A 13,747-nucleotide genomic window follows, 5' to 3' on the forward strand; every position below is an offset into this window, starting at 1 on the left:
GAAATAGTGACGCAGGGGATCCGATGGTCCGGTGCAGGGTGCTGTGGTGATGGTGGTGGTGAATCCAACGATGAACAAATCCAAATGACAGAGAACAAGGGCCAGAGCTGAACACGAATTAGCGAGACAGGAGACAACACACCGGGAACCACAAACAACGATCTGACAAAGGAGATGAGAAGTTGATGAGACTATATACACAAGAAGATTAACTGCAGCTGGTGGTGATGATTGCTGATGAGCGCTGATAGAGCGGCACGCCCCCCCATCAGCGCACACACACACAACAATAACAGAAACACGAGACGAGAAGAAGACATAGGATTTACCAACCGTGACAGTACCCCCTTCCCTAGGAACGCCTCCTGGCGTTCCCAGACTCCCTTACCTGCCGATTGTAATCATCGATAAGGGAGTGATCCAGGATGTCTCTGGCCGGTACCCAACTTCTCTCCTCCGGACCGTAACCTTCCCAGTCCACCAGGTACTGGAATCCGCGCCCCCTCCGTCTCGAGTCCAGCACGCGATTGACCGAATAAGAGGGTTCCCCATCTACGAGACGCGGCGGGGGGGGAACCGGGACTGGCGGATTAATGCGAGCATAAAAGACAGGTTTGACTTTGGAAACGTGAAAAACGGGATGAATCCTCCTGTACACTGGAGGAAGATTCAGACGGACTGTCACCGGACTAATGATTTTGGTGACAGCAAACGGGCCAATGAATTTGGGTGCAAGTTTATTCGAAATGGAACGGAGTGGAATGTCCTTAGTTGAAAGCCACACTTTAGAACCGACGACGTATACGGGAGGTCTCCGCCGGTGGCGATCGGCTTTGACCTTGGTGCGCGCCCCCACTTGGAGTAGAGTCTCACGGGCTCTAGTCCAAGTGCGGCGACACCGCTGGACGAAGGCGTGGGCGGAGGGGACCGCGACTTCGGATTCCAGACTAGGAAAGATAGGTGGCTGGTAACCTACACTACACTTAAATGGTGATAGGCCCGTGGATGACACTGGCAACGTGTTGTGGGCGTACTCCACCATAGACAACTGCTGGCTCCAGGAAGAGGGATTCTTGGACACTAAACATCGCAACGTTCTCTCCAAATCCTGGTTGGCTCGTTCAGTTTGACCATTGCTCTGGGGATGGAACCCAGATGAGAGACTGACAGTCGCCCCCAGCAGTCTACAAAACTCTCGCCAAAATTTGGACACAAATTGGGGTCCTCTGTCAGAGACCACGTCTGTCGGGAGGCCATGAAGCCGAAAGACGTGGTCAATGACACTCACCGCTGTTTCCTTGGCTGAAGGTAATTTGGGCAAGGGAATAAAATGGGCCGCCTTCGAGAATCGGTCCACCACGGTCAAAACTACCGTGTGACCCTGGGAGGGTGGGAGGGCGGTGATAAAATCTAGCGCGATGTGGGACCAGGGTCTCGAAGGCACCGGCAGCGGTTGAAGCAACCCATCTGGGGGTCGATTGGAAGTCTTGCCTGTGGCACAAACTGAACAAGCCAATACAAAATTTCGAACGTCACGAGACATGAGAGGCCACCAGAATCGTTGCTTAACCAAAAACATGGTACGACTGACTCCTGGATGACAAGCCACATTGGAACAATGACCCCACTGGATGACGCTGGACCGTAAACTCTCCGGCACGAACAAACGGTTCGGTGGGCAACGAGTCGGAGGCGTTACCCCTTCTAAGGCCTTCTTGACCTTCGATTCGACCTCCCATGTGAGTGTAGAGATGAATAGATTCTCTGGTAAAATGCACTCGGGAGTAGACGGGCGATCGGAACGGTCAAAAATGCGCGATAAAGAATCGGGTTTGATGTTTTTGGAACCCGGGCGGTACGAGAGTGTAAAGTCAAAACGTCCGAAAAAAAGAGCCCACCGAGCCTGCCTTGAATTGAGTCTTTTAGCAGTGCGAATGTATTCCAGATTCTTGTGGTCGGTCCAGACGGTAAAAGGTACCCCCGACCCTTCTAACCAGTGACGCCACTCCTCCAACGCTAACTTGACCGCCAACAATTCTCTGTTGCCAATGTCATAATTACTTTCAGCGGGGGATAAACGGTGCGAAAAAAACGCGCAAGGATGCATCTTCTCGTCTGAAGGAGAGCGCTGAGATAACACCGCACCTACCCCCACCTCTGACGCGTCGACCTCCACCACGAACTGACGTGATGGATCAGGGGTTATCAGGATGGGGGCCGAAACAAAGCGCCCCTTCAGTTTGGCAAACGCAGCTTCCGCTGCGTCTGACCACCTGAACGTCGTTCTGGGGGAGGTCAAGGCAGTCAGAGGCGCGGCTAGGCGGCTGAAGTTGCGAATAAAACGCCGGTAAAAATTGGCGAACCCCAGAAACCTCAGTAGGGCCTTACGGGAATCTGGACTTGGCCAATCCACCACAGCCTTAACCTTGTCGGGATCCATGCGCACTCCGTCAACCGAGATGATGTGACCTAGAAAGGGAACAGACTGTGCATGAAAAACGCATTTCTCCGCCTTGACAAAAAGCCCATTCTCTAACAACCTCTGAAGCACTTGTCGAACGTGTTGCACATGTTCCTGGAGAGACGAAGAAAAAATCAATATGTCATCCAGGTAGACATAAATGAATTGGTCGACCATGTCTCGCAACACGTCATTGACAAGTGCCTGGAAGACCGCTGGGCTATTGGACAAGCCGAAAGGCATGACCAAATATTCAAAGTGCCCCCTAGGGGTGTTAAATGCAGTCTTCCATTCATCCCCCTCCCTGATGCGGACCAAATGATAAGCATTCCTTAAATCCAGTTTTGTGAAAATGGATGCTCCTTGCAACCTCTCGAAAGCTGAAGACATCAACGGCAAAGGATAAGTATTCTTCACCGTGATGTTGTTCAGCCCCCGGTAATCAATACAAGGTCGCAACGATCCATCCTTCTTCCCCACAAAAAAGAACCCCGCCCCCGCTGGAGATGAGGAAGGGCGGATGAATCCCGTTGCTAGAGAATCAGAAATATATTTCTCCATGACCTCTCTCTCAGGGACTGAGAGTGAATATAATTTGCCCTTAGGCGGAGACGTACCTGGCAATAAGTCTATAGCACAGTCATAGGGACGATGCGGAGGAAGAGAATCAGCCCGAGACTTACTGAACACTTCCTTCAGCTCCCGATACTCCGTGGGCACGTTTGATAAATCCACTGTTTCCTCCTGTAACACACGAGAAGAGACAGACGGACAAGCAGACACAAGACAAGACTTATGACAAAAACTGCTCCATGATGCTACTGATTTGAATTGCCAGTCTATTTTGGGGTTGTGACGGGTGAGCCATGGGTGACCAAGAACGATAGGGGCTAGTGGAGTGTCCAGAATGTAAAAGGAAATAGTCTCCGAGTGATTGCCTGACGTGATGAGGGTGATGTCTTCAGTGATCCATGAGATAGTGGGGAGTCTTTGGCCGTTGAGAGCGTGTACATGAATCTGGTGTGCGAGGGGTTTGAGGGGAATATGAAGTTTCTTAGCAAATGAATGGTCCATGAAATTACCTTCCGCCCCAGAGTCCAGTAGTGCTCGACAATCGTGGAGGTGAGTTGACCATCGGAGCCTTACCGGGAGGAAGGTAGATGTCGATGAGGTCTTCTCGGCAGAGATCCCACCCGACAGTAGCCTCATTCTTACTGTCGGGCTGGACCTTTTAACGGACAATGAAACGCCAGATGTCCCGCTCCCCCACAGTACAGACAAAGGCCCAGGGATCTCCGCCTCTCCTTCTCCTCCCGGGAAAGCCGGGCTCGACCCACCTGCATGGGCTCGTGATCGTAGGTAGGGCTGACCGCTCCCTCGCCTCCTGAACGCTGCCCCTCGATGCCTCCAGAGAAACGATCGTGTTGACCTCGGCTCTTGACTCGAGAAAGACGTGCATCTACTCTTAACGCCAACGCGATGAGATCATTTAGCTTGGTGGGCAGGTCCAGGGCGTAGATCTCCTTCTGGATGCGGTCAGCCAACCCATGCAGGAACATGTCCCACTGCGCCTCCTCGTTCCATTTGCTCTCGGCTGCCAGGGTTCGGAACTCGATGGAAAAGTCTGATACTGATCTGTCACCCTGACGCAGTTCCGTCAACACCCTGGCAGCCTCTCTTCCTGATGCGGCCCGATCAAACACTCGCCGCATCTCGTCGGAGAGTTTCTGGAACGAGGAACAGCAGTCGTCTTGGCTCTCCCACACCGCTGCCCCCCATAGCGCCGCTCTCCCAGTCAGAAGCGTCAATACAAACGCCACCTTGGTTGCCTCCTCGCGGAACGTCCTGGGTTGCAAGGAAAAATGCATAGTACATCTGGTCAGAAATGCTCGACAAAAGTTCTCTTCACCTGCATAAGGCTCTGGAGTAGGAAGGCGCGGCTCTGACTGGGATGGGTCCGCTGGTGGTGGTGTTGGAGGATTCAGCGGTGCGGGTGGCGCAGTGGGAAGACGAAGGTGTTGAATCTGTTGGGTGAGCCCAGACACCTGCGTCACTAATGCCTGTACAGCGCGAGCTGTGTCGTTGAGGTTCTTCTCCTGTGTGTCCATCCGTTGTAGACAGCTTCCCACAAACTCGTTCAGTGATCGTTGCGAGTCTTCCGCTGCTTCCATGCTTTGGTCAGATCGTTCTGTCATGATAGAATCAAGGAAGCAAGTGCAGTTAAACTCTATTTAATTATAAGCTTGACGAACACACACAGACAGTCCATTAACAGGCAGAAATAGTGACGCAGGGGATCCGATGGTCCGGTGCAGGGTGCTGTGGTGATGGTGGTGGTGAATCCAACGATGAACAAATCCAAATGACAGAGAACAAGGGCCAGAGCTGAACACGAATTAGCGAGACAGGAGACAACACACCGGGAACCACAAACAACGATCTGACAAAGGAGATGAGAAGTTGATGAGACTATATACACAAGAAGATTAACTGCAGCTGGTGGTGATGATTGCTGATGAGCGCTGATAGAGCGGCACGCCCCCCCATCAGCGCACACACACACAACAATAACAGAAACACGAGACGAGAAGAAGACATAGGATTTACCAACCGTGACAGTATTCTAATAACTGCTACAATTCAAGTGAACTCAATGCAATATAAGGTGTATTACAAGGCACAATTAATACTTTTATAATGCATTATATAAGTGATACCGAACAGATATTTTCAACTAGAAATAAATCGATGAGATATAAAGGACTTTATGATATTTTATTAGAGAATACATCTTTGACAAGGTCATGCTAAAAGCTCAATAATCGTTGATGAGCCACAAATGAATGGTTCCACTACAGAATATATTAGTGTCCGGGATGACTCGGAGAGGTTGTGAAAAAGTTCAGGAGATGAGATCAGATCAGCTGAGGGCTTCTCGTCTTCTTGGTCAAATTGACAGGCTGTCAGATTGTCTGTCGATCCCCTTTTGCAGATTTCGCCGTCAATAGTCCCATCGTCAGACTCACTGAGTGTGGATCCTGGATGAATGGAAGGGAAATCTCTGCTGTCACATCTTTGTTCCAATCAGTTGTTATCTCCAACTCTATGTGGTATGATCCACTGCCAAACACGCCGAAGCAGGTAGAAGACGGTGCTCAGACTGAACTGAGTTGGAGAGTTAAAGGCAGTGCTTACTCTCCACTGAAGTCCACGCCCATCATTCGTCATATGCACTTCCACTTTAACACTCAAGTTGAAAGAAACTGTGTCCATGCCGTAGATATTGTTCTCCTCTGGTTCTTGTAGAATAAAATGACATTCATATCCATCAGTGCTCAGTATTTATAGAATGGAGTCCGGCTTTCAAATTTCGGGTTACGTTGCGCTGCGGCTGCAAGATAGCCACTCCGAGATTTCGGCTACACACTGCATGTCGTGTCGTGCACGGACCTCTGGGGCAGTGGCGTAATTGCGTTCCGAATCGCGGGTCCCCCTCGTATGAAATCAAAAAAATGAGGTAATTTACGTTGTTAACCCTCGGACAAATGTGGCCAAAATAGCCCAGCCAACATTTGTATGTGGGGCCCATATGGGTATGAAATGGGCTGAAAAATGGGCCCCATGTAGGATTGTCCGCGGGTTACATAATGGCCCCATGTTAATTGCCCAGATAAATTTCATGTAGGATTGCACTTGGTACTAGGCCGGACCCAAGTGGGCAACATGCACAAGACCCATCTCGGTCCCAGCTTTAACCCAGCCGATATTTATATGTGGGGCCCATGTGGGTTTGAAATGGGCTGAAAAATGGGCTTTGATTGGGATTGTCCGCGGGTTACATAATGGCCCCATGTTAATTGCCCAGATGAATTTCATGTAGGATTGCACTTGGTACTAGGCCGGACCCAAGTGGGCAACATGCACAAGACCCATCTCGGGCCCAGCTTTAACCCAGCCGATATTTATATGTGGGGCCCATGTGGGTTTGAAATGGGCTGAAAAATGGGCTTTGATTGGGATTGTCCGCGGGTTACATAATGGCCCCATGTTAATTGCCCAGATGAATTTCATGTAGGATTGCACTTGGTACTAGGCCGGACCCAAGTGGGCAACATGCACAAGACCCATCTCGGGCCCAGCTTTAACCCAGCCGATATTTATATGTGGGGCCCATGTGGGTTTGAAATGGGCTGAAAAATGGGCTTTGATTGGGATTGTCCGCGGGTTACATAATGGCCCCATGTTAATTGCCCAGATGAATTTCATGTAGGATTGCACTTGGTACTAGGCCGGACCCAAGTGGGCAACATGCACAAGACCCATCTCGGTCCCAGCTTTAACCCAGCCGATATTTATATGTGGGGCCCATGTGGGTTTGAAATGGGCTAAAAAATGGGCTTTGATTGGGATTGTCCACGGGTTACATAATGGCCCCATGTTAATTGCCCAGATGAATTTTATGTAGGATTACACTTGGTACTAGGCCGGACCCAAGTGGGCAACATGCACAAGACCCATCTCGGGCCCAGCTTTAACCCAGCCGACATTTGTATGTGGGTCCCATGTGGCTTTGAAATGAAAAGTGGGCTCTGTATGGGATTGTCCGTGGGTTCCATAATGGTGCCATGTAAATCGCCCAGGTGGGTTTCATGTAGGATCGCACTTATAAACAGGTGGGCCCCAACTGGGCCACATGCACAAGACCTATCTTGGTCCCAGCTTTAGTTTTTTGTGGGTACTACAAGGTTACTATATGGGCTGAAATATGGGCTTTAAGTGGGTTTGTCCATAGGTTCCATGCTGGCCCCAGCAACTTGCTGGATTTCAGGATTCAGGATTTCTTTTATACAGGATTTCACAGGGCTTTAGGTGGGGCCCAACTAGGAATCATATGCATGTGGCCCAATTAGGGATCATCTGGGCTCCATCTAAATGAGTAGCAACACCACACAAACAAGTTTTAAAGCATTAGAGCACACAGTGATATTGAAATATTTTCAATTTTATTAAAATTACTCATCACCATATTATGCTATATTCTGAAATTCCAGGGACAATATTTAAAGAAGCAGATTTATGTCAGATTAAAGAGTATCTATTTAATACCTATTTGTTAAAATACATATTTTGAACCTGTATTTGACCCAGTCTTTACTGAACATTTGAACAGGATATAAATTGGTGACAGTTAGAAGAAGCAGCAACTATACAGTACATTTATCAGTACAGCTTACACTTCATTTGCGCATCTAGACACTCTCCTCCATCTCTTGTCCTGAACTATTTTGAGAGTTCCCTCTCAGTTCCTTGCCAGTTGATCTGTGTTGTCTTCCTAAGAGCCTCTGCAAAACATTTTTTTTTTTTTAGGGATTTTGATTTTAGAAAAATCATGTTACTTACACGTCACAATACCTTATGACAGAATAACAATTTCTACTCAGGATAAAAAAAAAACAGCAAAAAAGTTATATAGGAATGGTGACGGTTTTGGAATGTCACTGGAAGGGCATTTAGGAAATCAATAAAAAACAGTTTATAAAGTATGCATAATAAGTATAATGATTTATGATTACTTTTAAAGTAAAATTAGGAATGCTCCGATCAATCGGCCAGATATTAGGGTTAGGTTAACTAAGTAAGTAAGTAAAAGTTTATTTATATAGCACCTTTCACAGGTACAAGGCAACAAAGTGCCTTACAACAAAAACATTAATATCATAAAATACACACAATAAAAGCATAGACAGTACATGACCATATCATGTAACACAGGTACCTAATTAAAAGCCTGAACAAATAAATGAGACTTTAGTCTGCATTTGAAGGCATCAACAGAGTCAAAAGAGCGCATATACAGTGGGAGGGGGTTATTAAACGCCTTCTGAAGCAAAGCCATGAGTTTGTGTAAGAAAAATATTCGGTAACGCTTTAGATTACAGCCCGGAATGTACTATGTAATTAAGAGGAATTTACAGTGTAACTTTCTGCAATTATAGTGTACCTATAAAGGACTTGCATGTAAGTATATGGGTAAAGTTTTGGGAATAATGGGGTAACAACCAGGAGAATTAAAAATATATATTTATACTGTAAGTATTATAGAAATAAGGGTTACTTATTCTACTATTATGATACAACAGTCTTACATTTGGGAGCAATTTAGCGAGTACATACACTGCAAACCTTTTTGTAAAAATTGTATATCAATACTGTATAGGCTTTTTTTAAAGGACAGGGTACATATATAGGCATTTATACAATTCTTTAATATTTTTTAAAAAAATTATAGCAAAAGTGCAGATGTTTAAGTTTTGGCTAACATGTTTCAAGGCAAGAAAAGCTAAGACTATTGCAATTTTTTTAAAATACTGGGACATATATTTTGTTTGATGTGGTTACAGGGTAAGTGGTGCTTGTATAATAAATAAAGGTTTCCAAGTCAGTGATATAAAACTGTGTATGTATTTTTATTGTACTTACCCTGTAACTACATGGAACAAGGGGGTAACAAGCACCACCACATGAAACAAGTGTATCTTTCCCCAATATTTAAGCAAAAGTTGCAATAGTTTTTGTTTCAGTGCACTTATGTAAAAAAGATGACTTTATAAATGCATATGTACCCTGTAATTTTTTTTAAAAGCCTGTAATTTTAGAGTAGGTATTGGTTGACCTTTATTTCAAAAAGGTACGCAGTGTACAATTTTCTGGTGAAATTGCTTCCAAATGTAAGATTGTTATCATAATAGTAGGATAAACACCCTTTAGTCCTTTAATACTTACAGTATAAATAATTGTTTAATTCTCCTGGTTGTTACCTCCTTATTCCCCAAACTTAATATATTGTTCCTTTATACTTATATTGTAAGTATGTTATAGGTACACTATAATTACCAAAGGTTACGCTGTTAAATCGCTTTAATTACGCAGTACTTTCCAGGCTGTAATCTAAAGCATTATCAAATATTCATATTTAAAACTTTATTAAATAAAATAACCAGCTTCCGGCCAAGCGAACATACAGATTGCACTTAAGTGTAAAGTGCAACTTATGTGGTTTTAAGTTGATATTTACTCTACACCATTATGCACTACGCTACTTCTGACGTCACAAATTGACCTATGGCTAAGCCATTCAGTCAAACACGATGAGCAGTGCGCACCTAACCTAATACACTCGGACATTCTCTGCTTCCACGTCCATTGAAATGCATTGCAGTTAGTCAGTTTTCATTAGGTTTTTTTGTCATTTTAAGTTTAAAATGGTCAAACGGTGTGCATGGGGTACATACAACTCCGACACTAGGTTCCCGAGAGACTGGGCGACGGTGTGTATTTCTTTACCCTTTCCCAAGCCACTTCTCAACAGAGATAAGTTTCTGCTCTGGATTAAGTTATGCGATTAAGTCATGCGCCGCGGTAGACCACAACAACAACTAAAGTTAGCCTTCTAGCTGCTTTGTACATCATGTCACTTAGCTTAATTAACGTATCTGTAAATAACCGAGATAACAAATGTTAACAATGTTGTGCTGAATGATTCATGTAAATACTGTAGCACCAAACGGTGATGGCAACGATATGCGGTATATCACGTTTACATTGTGACCAGTAAATTACATTTTTGCCTGGAGCTGAAGCTTTTCATCGACCTTCTCAACAATAAAATTATTAATATAACCCTCCAATGCATAGTTAAGGCCCTTAAGGTGACTTTGAGATGATATATAATATTTCTGTCTCCAAAAATCACCAATTGCCTCCTGTAAAATGTCTGCCATAGCGCCTGTCCCCGAATGTTGACTGTTTGTCCAAGTGAGTGGAGGGGGCGTGGCTTAGCCACAGGTCAATTGCATAAGTTTGCAAGTAGGCTGCTTATGGCCATTTAGTTGGAAGCTAGTTGTTTTACTTTAAAAAGTTTAAATATGGATATTTTTCAAACAAAATTTTTGCTTCAGAAGGCCTTTATTAACCCCCCTGGAGCCGTGTGGAGTTTATGATAGATGGATGCACTTTTTTGAGCTTTTTTAAACTAATAGTTGCAATCCACTGCCATTACGAAACTTGGAAGCATCAGGGTGTTTATTAATAAAATTCTGATTGTATTTGTCTGAAAGAAGAACGTGGGCTAATATACACCAAAGGATGGCTTGAGGGTGAGTAAATCATGGGCTAAATACTCTAATTAAATTATGTAAAATCTAATTTTGAAAAATTTATTAAATTAAGTACAATCAAAACACCTCAACAAGGTTAATAAATCCATACCGGAAGTGACAGTACAATGTAGTAGATAAAGAGCAATCCTCCACCAAATTGCCAGTACTCATCTGGATCCTTGGTCAATCTGGGATGGGGTGGGGTGATGCGTCCTTAACAATATTAAAACAAAACGTATCAATATCGTACCAACATTTGCCATTATAAAACATTCAGAGAACATGAAAAATAGCCCAATAGCTCCCCGGTCTCCACTGTGTGTGTTTAATACTCACTGCTGTGTGTGTGTGTGTGTGTGTGTGCACTTGAATGGATGAAATGAAGAGCACAAATTCCGAGTTTGGGGACACATGTCACATCACATCAATTGAAGCTTTAAAAAAAGAAATTGCTACTCCAAAATCAAACAAACCATCAAACAATTTTACCTGTAGCCACATTTATCCTGTTATGACACGTCTGAGGGTCTTTCCCTTGATGTTCTTCCGTGAACTAAATAAAGGGCTCATGATGGTGACATGTTCTCCTTTCTTTGTCACTTTAGAGGAAGAAAAACATAAAGATAATTAGTTACAGATTTGTCACTGGTAGAGGATATGACTTTTAATGATGAGTATAATACTTTTGACAACATAATATATTAATCCCAATGTAAGGTTTAGAAGCAATGGTTAAAACTGACTTACATAATGAAGTTGATAATCATGCCGTGGTGGATTTGTCTCTCTGTTGGGTGCCTGCTCTCCCCCCAAAAATCTTCTTCCAGTGCTTGATATATAAAAATAATTAAAAAATAAACAAATCTCTTATCATTAGCAGTTATCAGTTTTTTAAGAGGTGATGTCAAAATATTTAGAAACGGGCATCTACTAAAATATAAGAGATTTAACGTTAGACCAATCTCATTTTCTTAACTCTTCTGTAGATTCCAGTGTTTCAGAGAGTAAATGAGTTTTATCAGTCAAATCATATTTATATAGCGCTTTTCACAATATATCAGTCACTTTACTCATTTGGATTCTACTTCCCTAGTAAATAAATAAATAACTTCTACCAGAATATATTAGAACACATTTCATACTAATTATACTTCAATTTCATTAACATAATTATTGACACATCACCTAAGAAGACTTTATTACACAATGAACATTTTATATATATATATATATATACATATATATATATATATTACGACAAAAAAATAAAGTAATAACGTTACCACTATTGAGTGTACCAAAAGTATATTTGCAATAGTTCCACTTTAGCACAATCAAATACACTTACTCAGAAGCACTAACGTTGCTTTCAGAATATGGTTAGCTACCCGTTATGTTAACGTTACAAACACAACTGCAGGTAACTTAGTAGCCTACGTCCGTTATCCGTTTATAAAACTCTCGTATGTAACGTTAACGTTAAGTTACACAGAACATTTCTGGGTAGTTAATGAACTCCATTCACATACGTTTTGTTTAAATCTGCATTAAATATTCAAACATGAACTATATTAACACTCTCATCCACTTATTTGAATGTAATACCTAAACGTTTATATTAGTGGATCTCAGTTTTTCTAAAATGATAGTGGAGACAGAAAAATGTTCTCTTACCTGATCGACAATATTGCAGGATCTCACGCATCCAGTCTGAGCGTCTTCTGTGTGTTCACATCTTCTGTTCTCCTTCGTTTACATGTCACATCGCAAATTAGTTCAAAATAATAATTGAAAGACCGAGTAATCTTGCTGAGCAGCCGTCGTCATCAACTCAAATGTATTTGATTTTTCAAACTTGACCAGTAAAAAGGCGCGCACAGTTGTCATTGGCCAGTTACATAGATGACAGTCAGATTAACCAATCATGATCAAAGAAGGTGAAACAACCGAAGTTACGACGTCACTCTGTAGGCCAAAACGCAGAAGTGAATTTGCATTTTAGCATTAGAGTTCCCTCGCTCTAAAGCCTATGGGTTTTTTGAATGGGTTTTTGCTAAATCTCCTGAAATAAGGTCTCTGGTGAACAGAGCCTCTAAATATTTTCACGTTTTGATCTATGACATAGAACACACAATTATAACCTGCGTGTTTTTTTTTTTAAACTTTATTGTGTCTGATTGTGTTTTTTAAAATCTTTATATATGCTTCAAAATGTATATAAATTTTGGATTAACTTGTAAAGATTATCTTGCTAGACAAAACGTGTAAGGGTCACAACCCTCTGTTAAACACAGATCTTATTTTTTGCGATTTTCCAAAAGTCTGTGGGGAAAATTGCTTTTTTACCGAGGGAACCCATGCGCCGCTAGCTTCCGGGTTGTCCTACAAAGTGACGTCATCACTTCGGCACTCTATTGTTTCAGTGGTAATGATTAAAAAAAAAAAAAAAAAAAAGTGGTAATGATTTTTTTTTTTTTTTAAGAAATCCGTGTTTAATTTAATTTGTAGGCTATATTATTTGATTACTGTTTTTATGAAAGTGTGTGAATAAAAATGTAATCCTGCAAGCTAAACTTTAGGCACACACACAAAATTGTAAACCCCAAACAAAATCGCACAAAGCAAAAAAAGTTTATTCTGCACTTGTTGAGATTGAAATTATAACCATTATTTTTATTATTGTTAATAATATATGATTCTATTTCAACACAAATTTATATTTTTGAAGTGGTGTTTTGATCAAAATATCATAAAATGCTACAATAATAATTAGAAATTAATAATTAGAAATAATAATAATTTAAATGTTATGGATTTCTTGAAGACATGACATTGATTCAACAAACAGATAAAAAAAATTCAACTGTTTAGCATTAAAATGTTACATTGTGTACATTGCATTCTGTACTCGCTGCAAATGTGATTTTTGAATTTAGTTTTGATTTTCCCTTCAAACACTGCATGTTGCATTCTAACTTTTTTTACTTGGGCTATTTCATCATCTGGACTGAGTCTCTTTCAATAATCAAAACCCTAACCCTAACCCCAATATTTAAAATCTCTAGAATTACATTGTCACTAACTGACTGACCAGAAAACTCTTGAGTATTTCCATTGAATAAGGGCA

At 42.5% G+C, this 13,747-nt stretch overlaps 1 long non-coding RNA gene across 1 annotated transcript; it reads right to left on the reverse strand.

Annotated features, from left to right (window-relative positions):
* Positions 1-7,703: 7,703 nt before the first annotated feature.
* Positions 7,704-12,599, reverse strand: LOC120473905 (uncharacterized). Its single transcript, XR_016168453.1, has 5 exons — positions 12,295-12,599; positions 11,368-11,449; positions 11,110-11,219; positions 10,730-10,833; positions 7,704-7,803 (listed from the first exon to the last, which is right to left on the reverse strand). It is a non-coding gene; the product is annotated as an uncharacterized LOC120473905 (long non-coding RNA).
* Between the last annotated feature and the right edge of the window lie 1,148 nt (positions 12,600-13,747).

The sequence above is a fragment of the Pimephales promelas genome, chromosome 5 (genome assembly GCF_988280905.1).
Source record: "Pimephales promelas chromosome 5, fPimPro1.hap1.1, whole genome shotgun sequence".
NCBI classification, from domain to species: Eukaryota; Metazoa; Chordata; class Actinopteri; order Cypriniformes; family Leuciscidae; genus Pimephales; species Pimephales promelas.